Source organism: Symsagittifera roscoffensis, chromosome 4 (genome assembly GCF_963678635.1).
Source record: "Symsagittifera roscoffensis chromosome 4, txSymRosc1.1, whole genome shotgun sequence".
Classification (NCBI taxonomy): domain Eukaryota; kingdom Metazoa; phylum Xenacoelomorpha; order Acoela; family Convolutidae; genus Symsagittifera; species Symsagittifera roscoffensis.
Genome location: NC_087065.1, coordinates 24427915 through 24442274, shown reverse-complemented (window position 1 = coordinate 24442274; position 14360 = coordinate 24427915). Strand labels below are relative to the sequence as shown.

Sequence of the window (14360 nt, the reverse complement as noted above, 5' to 3'; positions counted from 1 at the left end):
CAGTTGGACCAAAGCCCACAAAGTGACACCTTATTTTCTTACCTTCGTGGAGAACCTCAAGAGAAAGACTTGTGGCTCATTCTCACTGCAGCACCTAGCAAACGGATTCACCTTCATCATCAAGCAGACTCCACGACAAGTTTCCCTAAGGAAATTCAGTGCCTGTCAGAGAAGATACCAATTCCTGCTCGCAGCCGACCCCAGCCTCTTTGTCCCTTCATCGACGATTTTAGGTTTGTCCGCTGCCTTCTTAAGGACGCCTTAACAAAGCCCCACAACTCTTATCAAGCCGACATCCCGTAATTCTAGATGGAGATAGCCGCCCAATACAGCAGCAACGCACTTTTAGTGCAACAGATACACAACAGCAACGCTCATTGTGGAATTGAGCTCAGCCGCAGCATTCTACAACAGGACTTTTGGATCCTTCGATCCCACAAGCACCTGAAAAGGATCACACGACAATGCATACTCTGCCGCCGCATACGACAAGAACCCTTCACCTCTCAAACGGCCGAACTATCACTGGCATGATTGCCTTCGCCTGACAACGCCTATCCTTTCCAATTGATCGGAATAGACTTCTTTGGACCCTTTGCCTCATGCAACAATAGTGAATTTAGCAAGCGATATATTCTCTTCTTCACCTGCCTAGTGAGACTTAACGTTCACTCTAAAACTTGCCTCAATATTGGTGCAGACTCAACTCTTCAAGCCCTACGCCGCTTCATAGCCCGACGCGGAAAGACTAACCTGATCTTTTTGGACACTGGTATATGTTTTCTTGAAGCTAACAACGAAATGCAACAGAGCCTGGCCGAATTACAACCAAAATGACCATTTCAAACAGCAAAGCCATCTGACTGGAATCATCTGAAAGTTCAACCCCCTTTCAGCCCTTCATGTTGGTGGTTCTTGGGAAGGACTAATCAACAAAGTTATTGGAACTAGGATACTGAACGACGAAACTTTGGCAACCTTCACTCGCGAAGCGGAAGCCGTAATGGACTAGAGACCACTAACAACTGTCTTGTCTGACCCTACCGTCACTGAAGCCTTGATGACCTTCAACATTCTTGCCAACTGCTTCGTTTTTACATCGCACTTTCACTAAAAAGAAAACTTGGAAACAAGCTCAAGTTCTAACCCAGTAATTCTGGAACCGCTACCTCAAAGACTACCTGCTAACACTGACTACTCGAACCAAGTGGACACAGCCAACTCAGAATATCCAAAATGGATATTAAACTTGCTTACTAGAAGACTTGACACCTCGCGGTCTTTGGCCACTGGGATGGGTACTGCGTTTTTTTTCCAGGATCGGACGGTATTGTTTGCTCATGTGAATTTCAGCCACGCCGTGGACTCCTGGCCCGAGCAGCCTTTGAACTTTCGTAAATTTTGGAAGAAGTTGTATTACGAACTGTTTAATTGACTACGACTATGATGACAACTAAGCCATGATACAACCTAGATACCTAGAAACTATCAGGACGCTACAACAAATGAAAAAAATTTTGCAACCTGCAATCGGGCTCGGACATGAGCATACCAAAAACGCACAAAATGAAAAACTGAACAAAGTCAAGTTCCCAAATCTGAATTAGCGTAACATTTAACTTTAAACTAAAACGCAATGCAACTAACTTGGCTGAATTAAAATCTCAGAAACCTCTTCAAATCAAAAACTAAGTGTTTCAAATGTCACAATTTTTCTAGACGTTCTTATTTCTTGTTTCTTCTGTCTCTCTAGGTAATTCATAATTGCCTCCTTCTGGATAACTTAACCTTTCTTTTTCTACAACTAATCTAAGTGTTGTTGCCAGGTACGTGCATAAAAACGGGGAAAGTTTTGATTTTATATCGAGCAGTTTTGCTGTCCGCATTTTGTTATTTCAGATGCGTCTTGCCATTAACACTTCATCGAGGAATTCCCGGAGAAACCGGTATACGACGTGGGCTTTGTTGCCTCTCTGGTGGGCCTGGGTAATTATGGTCAGTTCTCATGCACGTCAGGAAGTTTTCACAAAAGTTGACGCCGGAACTTTCGCTATGGCCTATTTGGATAGCGAAGTGTTTTCGGCGATGCAACTGGATTGCGATAGTCGTATGAACTTGTGATTTCCATACTGCTTATAATTTTACCTAAAGAAAATGAACTCGAAAAAAAAACTCGCTGAATCCTCGTATCTACACCCGCTCATATGATTCTTCGTTTTAAAAAAGTTTTGTTCATTTGAATCAAGATTCAAAATTGACTGTATATTGCTAATACAAGTTCAAGTTAAAATGATACCAGTATCAAGAAAACCACAGCAAGTAAAAATAGACGCAATTAAACAATTCAATAAAAATTAAAATTTTCCCAGAATTTTTTTTTAATACGCTCCCACATTTTAAACTTCTCGGTACAAAATTTGAAAAATTTTCAATTTACTTTATGTGTCTATATGTTTGAGCGTCTCTTAAAACACTGTGTTTTTTTTACGTTGTTCCAGGTTGGAGAAGATCTCGTTCATATCTCTAATTTTTATAAAATAAGGTGTGAAGGCGAGTTTTTGACAGACGATGTACAGTCAACAGATTGTTTGGGTAGTCCAGAATCACTTACACAAACTTTATTGGCCAACTTGATTGTTTTTCAAGTGTTCTGAATGAATGGATTGCATTTTAGGATAGTGTAAATGGCTCAAAACTAGTGCATTCCGTGGGAGTAAATTCATTTTTTTATTGTGTAGGATAGTGTAAATGGCCCAGAACTAGTGCATTCCGTGGGAGTAACTTCATTTTTATGGGCAGGTTTTTTGGCCAGTTTCAAGCTTTAGGAAGTGCACGCCCTTTTTCTTCAAACACAATAATTCCTGTTGATAGCTAACAGTTTGATCAGATGTACCTCGTAGATAATAAAAAGTTGATATTTAGGAATTCAATAATTTTGATATAATTTCAAATGTAACTGCTACTGTATTTAATACTTCGTCTGATTCCTTGAAATTATGAATAAAACGTTTTTTAACATTTAGTTTTCTGAAGTTATTTTTTCCTAAGTTTTTTTAAAAGAAGTATCATCATTTTTGCAGCTGATTCAAACAGAATCCAGAATTTAAATTTTTTACAAACTGCATTGTATCACCATTGCATTGAATGAATTACAGTAGTTAGAAAATTAATGATTCAAATCATATAAAATTAGATTATAGATTATAGATTCATATCATTAAATCAAGAACTCTGAACACCTCAATTGCACTCTGAATACCGGATACCTATGGAAGATATCGCGGATACCTATGAAAATGGCCAATTAAAATTTCAATTGCTGAAAAAAAAAATTCAACACAAGAATTGAACACACGTTAGCTAGAAGAAAAAACGTTTGATTTTACAACACAATTCAATAAAATCTGATTCTGTATGATTTATAATTGGCGTTTTGTAGTCTGCCGTTCATTAATGTTCATTGCAGTAGAGCATCTATTGGTAAATATGATGCTAGAACGCCAAATGTATTTTGATTTTTCTGATTTTCCTTCAGAAGGCATCGATTCACTCATTTGTTTGGTAAAAAAGAGCTTTTCTGCTCAATTTTGACATAACACCAGAAGTTACCATTGGTCTATAAACTTCTGACTCTTCTGGGCCATATCTCTTAAAACCTGGTTTGACAATAGCTCTTCAACACTTGATTGGTAACATCTTGCTTTTAAAAATTTCGATACAGAGAAATGTAATGGGTTCGTATATGCTATTTGCTTCACCTTTCCAGGCCCAGGTACTGAAAGATGGAACAAATAGCTTATACGAATCAGAAATGGTTTTCTAATCGCATTTACGGATAACCAATTACAAAAACCTGACATAAAGTTGTAATGTAATCAAAAATTAAATAAAAGTGCCTGGAATTATTTCACTACAAGCAAATTTTCGGAACAAATAAATTACAAGAAATACGATTTCATATGTTTGTGTATATAGAAAAAAGATCGGTTTTTCAAGCTCACATCAAATAGAAATATCAAGTTCAGTCTTAAATCTTGCTTGCTGTGCATGCAACTTTTCGAGGAAAAGCAAAAAGACGATTTTGAGCAAATAAATTACACGCTAAAATTCGGTTTTTTTGCCTGTTCATTCTATTAAGACCAATACCTGTATGATAATTCCAAATTATACGAAGTTGGCCCCGTAAATAGTACCAAAGATAGGCCGTGTGGCTCTTTTTCCTAAGTGTGTAGCTTCCCGAAAAATAGCAAAGATTCCAGCCACCTAAGCCAGCCCTGTTTAGCTTCTGGAAAACGATGATCAAAATCCCAGGTGTTCCAAAAAAGAAAATTCATAGAACTCCAGCCGATGTGCTTGGGCAGCAAATAGCACGTTGGAGTCCACTAGCGAGTTTAACAATGATTGTGCGTAAAGATGTTTTCCAAAAAATGAGAATTGATTTTCAGTTTTCTCTGTTTTCAAACTTACATCAAGATTTTTCTAGCGAAAACTGCACTTCGCTTGAATTTTTTTTAAAACTGAATTCCCTAAATATCCCCCCTTTGAACTATTTTGAGATATCCATTTTTGGCTGACGGACCCCTAAATTTTTCTAAAGGCGTCTTCGGCGCCAAAATATACTTATTTTGAGGGTGGAGCAATTTTTTGGTGAAAAGTTTTCAAAAAGTGCCTAAAAGCGCATTTTGGCCTATTTTTTTAAAATTTTGCCTGCGGCGCACAAAATTTGGTCAAGACAAGGTCGTTTTAGTACTTTGGAAGAGCTCGGAAAATCAATTTAGTCGACCTAAAGAAGACAAAATTTTCGAAAATCCGCTGCCCCGCCACTCTCCCCTCGAGAAAAACCTAGATCAGCGGTTTCATTCCAGGGCTGAAATGTGTGAAGGCAAATAATGTGTGAAGGCGAGTTTTTGACCGACGATGTACAGTCAGTCAACTGAATGTTTGGGTAGTCCAGAATCACTTACGCAAACTTTATTGGCCAACTTGATTGTTTTTCAAAAGTTCTGAATGAACGGATTGAATTTTACGATAGTGTAAATGGCTCAGAACTAGTGCATTTCGTGGGAGTATCATTTTTATGGGCAGGTTTTTCGGCCAGTTCCAAGCTTTAGGAAGTGCACGCCCTTTTTCCTCAAACACAATAATTCCTGTTGATAGCTAACAGTTTGATCAGATGTACCTCAGAGATGTTAAAAAGTTGATATTTAGGAATTCAATAATTTTGATATAATTTCAAATGTAGCTGCTACTGTATTTAATACTTTGTCTGATTCCTTGAAGTTATGAATAAAACATTTTTTAACATTTAGTTTTCTGAAGTTATTTTTTCCTAAGTTTTTTTAAAAAAAGTATCATCATTTTTGCAGCTGATTCAAACAGAATCCAGAATTTAAATTTTTTACAAACTGCATTGTATCACCATTGCATTGAATGAATTACAGTAGTTAGAAAATTAATGATTCAAATCATATAAAATTAGATTATAGATTATAGATTCATATCATTAAATCAAGAACTCTGAACACCTCAATTGCACTCTGAATACCGGATACCTATGGAAGATATCGCGGATACCTATGGAAATGACCAATTAAAATTTCAATTGCTGAAAAAAAATTCAACACAAGAATTGAACACACGTTAGCTAGAAGAAAAAACGTTTGATTTTACAACACAATTCAATAAAATCTGGTTCTGTATTATTTATAATTGGCGTTTTGTAGTCTGCCGTTCATTAATGTTCATTGCAGTAGAGCATCTATTGGTAAATATGATGCTAGAACGCCAAATGTATTTTGATTTTTCTGATTTTCCTTCAGAAGGCATCGATTCACTCATTTGTTTGGTAAAAAAGAGCTTTTCTGCTCAATTTTGACATAACACCAGAAGTTACCATTGGTCTATAAACTTCTGACTCTTCTGGGCCATATCTCTTAAAACCTGGTTTGACAATAGCTCTTCAACACTTGATTGGTAACATCTTGCTTTTAAAAATTTCGATACAGAGAAATGTAATGGGTTCGTATATGCTATTTGCTTCACCTTTCCAGGCCCAGGTACTGAAAGATGGAACAAATAGCTTATACGAATCAGAAATGGTTTTCTAATCGCATTTACGGATAACCAATTACAAAAACCTGACATAAATTTGTAATGTAATCAAAAATTAAATAAAAGTGCCTGGAATTATTTCACTACAAGCAAATTTTCGGAACAAATAAATTACAAGAAATACGATTTCATATGTTTGTGTATATAGAAAAAAGATCGGTTTTTCAAGCTCACATCAAATAGAAATATCAAGTTCAGTCTTAAATCTTGCTTGCTGTGCATGCAACTTTTCGAGGAAAAGCAAAAAGACGATTTTGAGCAAATAAATTACACGCTAAAATTCGGTTTTTTTGCCTGTTCATTCCATTAAGACCAATACCTGTATGATAATTCCAAATTATACGAAGTTGGCCCCGTAAATAGTACCAAAGATAGGCCGTGTGGCTCTTTTTCCTAAGTGTGTAGCTTCCCGAAAAATAGCAAAGATTCCAGCCACCTAAGCCAGCCCTGTTTAGCTTCTGGAAAACGTTGATCAAAATCCCAGGTGTTCCAAAAAAGAAAATTCATAGAACTCCAGCCGATGTGCTTGGGCAGCAAATAGCACATTGGGGTCCACTAGCGAGTTTAACAATGATTGTGCGTAAAGTTGTTTTCTAAAAAATGAGAATTGATTTTCAGTTTTCTCTGTTTTCAAACTTACATCAAGATTTTTCTAGCGAAAACTGCACTTCGCTTGAATTTTTTTTTAAAACTGAATTCCCTAAATATCCCCCCTTTGAACTATTTTGAGATATCCATTTTTGGCTGACGGACCCCTAAATTTTTCTAAAGGCGTCTTCGGCGCCAAAATGTACTTATTTTGAGGGTGGAGCAATTTTTTGGTGAAAAGTTTTCAAAAAGTGCCTAAAAGCGCATTTTGGCCTATTTTTTTAAAATTTTGCCTGCGGCGCACAAAATTTGGTCAAGACAAGGTCGTTTTAGTACTTTGGAAGAGCTCGGAAAATCAATTTAGTCGACCTAAAGAAGACAAAATTTTCGAAAATCCGCTGCCCCGCCACTCTCCCCTCGAGAAAAACCTAGATCAGCGATTTCATTCCAGGGCTGGAGGTAATCGACTTACGATGACGAAGCCGGATTTCGACTTTTCGAGTTAGGCGATGTCCATTTTCGACCCTGTTTTATGTTACAAGACATCGTTCCACTTTGATAGTCTTTACCGGACACTACCGGACACTTAACCCAGTCGAACCAATCGAAACGATAGCCGATTGAAATAAAAAGTGACTACAAAGTTGCTACAATTAACAAGGAAATGAGTTTAAAAAAAACGGTTTACTGAAGCGTTATAATTGCAAAATAAACAAATAATCTACTCAAACTTCAGTCAATTGGCTCCCAATTTTAAAAAGGTTTGGCCTCTTGACGTCATCAAAGTGTAGATACTTATTTATTCTCAACTTTAGCATTGAATAGTTCTTCGGGTGAACTATTTCTCTTGCAGCAGTTTTTCAATGTGTTTGCACATATCTTTAGGGGGTGTGGTGACTCCAAATCGCATTCTTGGCACTCCTTTTCAAAGTCAAACTTTCTCAGTTTCGAGATTTTTTGTCCTACTAGAAAGGAAACAATTGAAAGCGGATTATATCGAATCATATATCGAGTCAACCGATTATCCTTCTTTGTGCTTTATGACAACAGAGTGATTTGTGATTTTCAGTAGAATTTTGAAACTGAGAAAGTAAAGATTGTTTTCCGTGTTTGTCGATGAGGTACTTGGTGAAGTTCCACTTGCACCTGCCCAGTTTCTTGGCCAGGAAGTTGAACAGTGGATGCCGCCCGAAGAAGGCAACTTTCACTTTCGCAAACAGGTCATACGTCACCTCGAACTTCTTCACGAACTCTGGAGGAAGTAAAACAAAACTAATAAGTAGTTTTTGTTTTGGACCAGAAAAGTGTTTGTGTTATTGTTCCGAACACTCTCGAATAAATAGGAAGAAAACATGCCTACTGGGGTTGAGTTCACATTGAAAATTAGCAATAAAAAAGTGAAAAAAAAAACAGCGACCGCCATTGATGAATTATCGATGATCATTGACACGATAGCAAAGTTTATTGATAAATTTCCGCTAATTTGGCTAATTTTTAGCGATGAAACAGCGATGAAAATTTTTTCGACGAAAAATCTGGTGCTTCAAAGAACACTTGCAGAACATCGAGTGCGGTCTCGTTTTAAATACACTTCAGTCGTGAGTCAGACACAAAAAAATCACAACACGAAAAAAATTAGAAAGACTTTCTTCAACTCCGAAAAAAGAACACCGAAATATCTGGAAAAAAATTGAAGAAATTGAATACTTCAATTATTCTACCAGCTAATAGTTTTTTATTGGATGATTGTATCCGATAACTCTATGCAACTTGTACAACGACCCATTATCTTTGTTTCTATGTGAACTTAATTTCCATTGCTGATTTTGTTTGTCATCCTATCATTTTTATACCAACTGGTCGTCATTTTTATACAACAAAAGGCGTCGTTTTTACCGGATAAGGTTGAATCGATTGTATTGACAACAATTTTTTTTTTTACAGTTTTGACAGTAAAAGTGTTTTATCATGTGAAAATCGAATGTAAATAAAACAAGGATAGCCGGTTACTGTGCAATTAGCTCAAAATTTTCTGACCATAAACTTTAAAAATCAGTGTAGCTTTTTCTGCGTGGTGTGAAGAAAAGATCTTACATAAAACTATTATTTAGGCATATTCGAAAATGATAGTAAAATAGGCAAACGGCGCAACAGTTTTTGAAGAAAAATGACTAGAAAAATAAAAAAAAAACAATCAAAACTTTTCATTTTTTGGGAGAAATTTTTGAATTCTTAATGTGGTTCGAATTCTGACTGAAAGGGCTTTATTATGATATATCAATTATTTCAGTCCGATGATTATTTGTGGTACCTGATTTTGCGTGAAACACAAAAAAAAACTAAAACACACCCGAATACAAAGTTCCTTCCCATTTTTAATGGTCGGTACAAAAAGCGCACTTGCCTTTAATCTGTTGGTTGTTCTTGGGCTCCTGTAGAAATTGTGAGCTGGGAAATGCCAGAATCCTCAGTCCCTCCCCTTTAAATTTATCGTACACCTGCTGCAGCTGCGAGAAGTTTTCTGTCGTTTTTCCTCACTGGAAAAAATGGTTTCGAGTTTTTCCTATAGTGTGAGTTTTTGGATCAAAAGAAAAAGCCAATGATCTTAAAACATTTGGTAAAAATTGACCAGCTGTTCTTGATAAATCTGAATGATAATTATTCTGGCTCTTTTTCCTTCACCCCACCAGCGCGGACAAGTTAAACCATGACAAACATATTTAGTCTTCTTGCTTAACCTTTTCAAAGTGCTCGTTACATTATAAATTTGATGCTTTTTTGAGTTGGAGAGAACGGAAGAAGATCCTTCATTCTTTCCCTCTACAAAAGGGTAACAAAAAATAAATAACGCTATCCGAGTTTTTTTGCGATTGATAAAACGGATGGAGCCAGGCTTTCTTCAGCTTTTCTACCATCGTAAGAATACTATATAGCATTGTTTAAAAATTGGGCTCTTTTTTCTTCTCTTTTTGCATGTCAGAAAGGATCTTAAAATCGCTCATTTTTGGCGAGTTTTATTCCAGTTACGAACATTAAAAATTATTTCAAATCAGCTTTCATATAACGAATTTAAGAAAAAAAATAAGCGAGGGTGAACTGGAAAAAAAACTGAGAGCTCGCAAGACTTCACGGAGAAAGAAGCAAGTTCTTCCATTTGTTTTTAATGCGTTAATCAGTCACACAATATGATTTTTTCTGAAGTTGGTTTTTTGGAAGTTCTCTCTGGATTTAAATTTTTTGCGGCAATTTTTTGTGCAACGGCGCAATAATATACAGCAAACGCTGATGGCAACTCACGGTAAAAACAGCTCTGGTGACCACGCCGTAAAGCGAAGTCTGAATGGACTTATCTTCCCTTCCCCCCAGCTTTCTATTTCAATTTTTAAAGACTAGTTTAACAGAGTTTAAACCGATGTCTGCGAGGCGCTTTCTATGACGACGAGACGTCCTTGTAGTCCTTACGTGGATCCGGTTTCTCTCTCCCCTCTCCTATCTAATCGGTTTCTGGCGCTGGACAAGAACCCTGGGTCCGACCCATAGGCATTGGTGAAGGTTTGAGACGTGTTATTGGGAAAACAGTTACACGGAAGTTTGAGAGCCTGCTTACCGAAACCGCTGGGCCTCTTCAACTTGCTGCAGGCCATTTGTCAGGATCTGAAGCCGCGGTTCACGAAGAACGTGCCTTGTTTGAAGACAATGAAACTGACAGAATTCTCCCTGTTGACGCGGAAAATGCGCTCAAAAAATTGAACAGACAAGTTGCTCTGCACAACATACAAGTTTTATGTCCTATTATCGCCAAGCTTGCTATAAATCTGTATAGACGCGCAAACCGCCTTTTTACAGGTAACAATGAGCTTTCTGGCGAGGAAGGTGTCGCTCAAGGGGACCCTTTTGCTATGATCTTCTATGGTCTATCCGTTATATCGCTCATCTACTCACATGGTACCAAGTGCAGAACAGCCTGGTTTGCCGATGACTCGAGGCGGTGGTAAACTTTTTGACGTTAAAGCTTGGTGGGATTTCCTCAGTGCTGAAGGCCCAGCGTATGGGTACTGTCCAAATGCAGAGAAAACCTATCTTATTGTGAAGGAGAGCTTGATGGACGAAGCAAAAACCATGTTTGCAGAGAGCGGTGTCAAGATAACGAGTGAAGGAAAAAAGTATCTGGGCTGCCCTCTCGGAACTACGGAGTTCAACACAACAAGAGCTTCTGTGAAGATCTGGCTTCCAAATTCACCAAGATGACAGAAACTCTCTGTGAAATTGCCAAAAGCCTACCCACAAGAAGCCTATGCTGGTTACACTTTCGGTCTCAGCAACAAATGGACCTACTTTTGTTGATCAGTGAATGAAATGAGGGATGCCATAATTCCGCTTGATGAAGAAAAAGACAAAAAAAGCGAGACAAGTTCACAGCCCTGAGTGAAAACGCGTCCCAAGCAGTTAAGCGGTGTCTCACTACCGCTACAGAGCGTGGTAGCTCCAGTTGGTTAACTGTGCTACCATTGGAAGATGAGGGGAAGTCGCTCAGCAAGCAAGAATTCCGAGACGCGCTTGCAATTAGGTATAATCTTCCCGTCTCGAATCTTCCCAGAACATGTGTCTGTGGCACCATTTTCGACATCGACCATGCCATGACATGCAAAAGTGGAGGATATATCTCATAGACACGATAGAATTCGTGATTTATTAGCCAAGAGACTTCAAAAAGTTCGCCAGGATGTGAGCATTGAACCTCACCTCCAGCCACTGACTGGTAAAACTTTACAGTATGCTTTCGCTAATACTTCCGACTTTGCCAGACTCGACATCAAAGCAAGGCATTTTTGGACAAGATGCACTCAAACTTTATTGGACGTCACGATCTTTCGTGCCAATTGCAAAACCAACGCCAACACACAATTGAACCAGATTTACACTCAACATGAGGCCCAAAAGCGAAGAGAATATAACAAACGAATCATACATGTGGAATGATCAACATCCAGAAATGCTCGCCCCGTGGCCTAATTATGATTTACCCACTTTTACCCTTCTCTTTTCATTTTCCTGGTGCTTTCTCATTTCCTTCTCTTAGTTCACTTCAATTGGCGCTAGTGTTTCTTAAATTTTTTTAAAAATTTTTTAAAAAATTTTGTTTTCGCTCACTTCCTCTAATAGGTGGGTGTGGTCCTCATTTTTATATTTCCTTGTCTTATTTTTTTAACCATGTAACTTTATCTGGTGAATTTACCATCTTCACTTGGTTTAACAGAGTTGCAATGAAACTTGGCATGGTGAACAAACTAACAACTGTGAAAATATTTGTTCTCGACACCTTACATCCTAACGTTGCGCGTTTAGCCATAATAAAACCAGAAAAAATTAGAAACATTGAAAATTAAAAGGTGGAGGGAGTCGAAAAGAGTCCTGTAAGGCTTTAGGGGTGTGTGAAAAACCCAAGGATACCTTTGAGGCTGTGTTCACTATGATGCAAACGTGGCCCTTGTACTTGTTCAGATCCACTGGCTTTTCATCTATATCATCAGCTGTGAATTGGTAGACAGTGTCCTTCAACTGGGGGTGGGAAACAGGGCCAGCGTCTTTCGTCATGCTAAAGCTGCTATGCGCTTTGTTTTAACTAAAAATTAGCTACTTGAGTTAAAATTGTTAAAACTTAATACAGCACGTGTTTTTTATTATAAAAAACTCATCTTAGGAAAAGCAAATGTGTGCAGAACAAAATTAAACCGTTTTTTTTTCCTCTGACTTTCTAATTTTACTGTTCATTTGTTGTTCTTCTGAGAAAGGCATGTTTTTACCACAAAATCCTTCATTGAGTGGCTCCTATTGATTTACAAAACCTATTCAGATTGCTCCTTTTTCGGCTGCATATTTCTCTTAATAGAGATGACCCCCCCCCCCCCCCCCCAGCAGGCTGATGCCTCTTTGGCATTCTCCCAAGCCGAACTAACTAAGTTGTAAACGTACACTCTCATAAAATGTATGGTTTTAAGTTTTTAAATTTTGGCTCGGAAAAAAAACTTAGGCTCTTTTTCCTTCCCCCCACCCCACCTCACACGACCACCAATTTTATGGTGTAACGAGTAGTTTTACAAAGTTAATTATGAAGACTAAATATGTTTGTCCCAGCCTAATTAGTCCACATGCCAATTTTCATAACGATTGGACAATGGAAACAGTAACTTTACTAGAAAAAAATTGAAGGTGGGGGGGGGGAAGGAAAAACAGCCAAAACTTATTATGATTTATCATTATTAACATTTCCAATGAATATTTATCCCTCACTCTATAAATTTACCACGAGAAAAATTTCAACCAGGTCCTGTCATGACTTTCAAATAAAAAACCAGCAAGCCCAGCTCCGCGAATCAATTGGCTCGCAAAAATTAGTAAGGCTCTTTTTCCTCCCCCCCCCCCCACCTCACACGAGCTTCAATATATTAGTGTAACGAGTGGTTTTACGAGGCTGAATATGAAGACCAAATATGTTTGTCGTGGCCTTATTAAGTAAGTTTTCATAACAATCGGACAATGTGGTCAACTAATTTACATGTAAAAATTTGCAGGTGGGGGGGGGGGAAGGAAAAAGAGCCATTAGTAGTTCTGATAAAGCTATTGACGCGATGGACATTTGAATACTTTCAATTTATTCATGCGGTGAATCGGTTTGCTTAACTCGAATTTTTCGAGACAAGCAACTTAACCAAACAATTTAACTTTGAAAACGATTTGCAAAAAGCTTAAATTTTCTGAACATGCCATGCCGATCAAGCCATAAGACTCTTGAAAAAACAGTTGTTTCATAGTGAGCCAACTAGCAAAAAATTGATTTTCTCGACGAGGAAAACTAATCAAACGATGAGAGCTCGAGACACGCAAAACTTTTAAAGTTTTTTCGCGCAAGAAAAAAGAGCGTTGAAACTTTTGAAATACGTCTATTTAATTCATAGCAAATTCCTTGAAAAGAAAATTTCGAGCAAGTTATTCAAAAAAAGACATTTTGAAAAGGTTTAAAATATTTAATGGAGCAAGCCGGTTTGCAACAAATTCATTTTTTTTCTATCTAAATCATTTTTCATTGCAAATTTAGAAACAAGAAAACTTTTCAATTTCTCAAGCAAACTATTGAGCGGTGAAAAAAGTATGTTTCAAGTTGTTTATAGCTTGAATTGGGTCGCAAACAAGTTTTTTTTTGTCAAGTAAGTTATTAGATGAAGTTTCGAAACCATCAAGCGGCTTTTCATTGCTTGAATTGATTCGCAAAAAAGTTTTATTCAACTCAGGCAAACTATTGAGCAATTAAATTTAGACAACTTCGAGTTGCTGTCATAGCTTGAACGATTACGTTAAAATTAAGTTTTTTTTTCTAAAGCAAGCTATCACGAAATAAGTTTTCTAACATATTGAGTTAACTTATTAACATAACATAACTGAAGAAATTTGGGAACAATCAAGTGATTTTCCATGGCTTTAATTGAATCGCAAAAAAATGAGTTATTTGTAGCAAGCCATTGAGCAGCAAGCTTTCTCAAATTTCAAGTTGATTTCAATACTTGAATCGGCTCGCAAAAAGTAATCTTGTGTCAAGTAAGTGATTGCGTGATGAAACATGAGAAATTTCTCCATTGTTTTCAGAATTCAAGCCGATTTACGAA

At 37.4% G+C, this 14360-nt stretch overlaps 1 pseudogene; it reads right to left on the bottom strand.

Annotated features, from left to right (window-relative positions):
* Positions 1–7537: 7537 nt before the first annotated feature.
* Positions 7538–12294, bottom strand: LOC134844806 (glutathione peroxidase-like; annotated as a pseudogene).
* Between the last annotated feature and the right edge of the window lie 2066 nt (positions 12295–14360).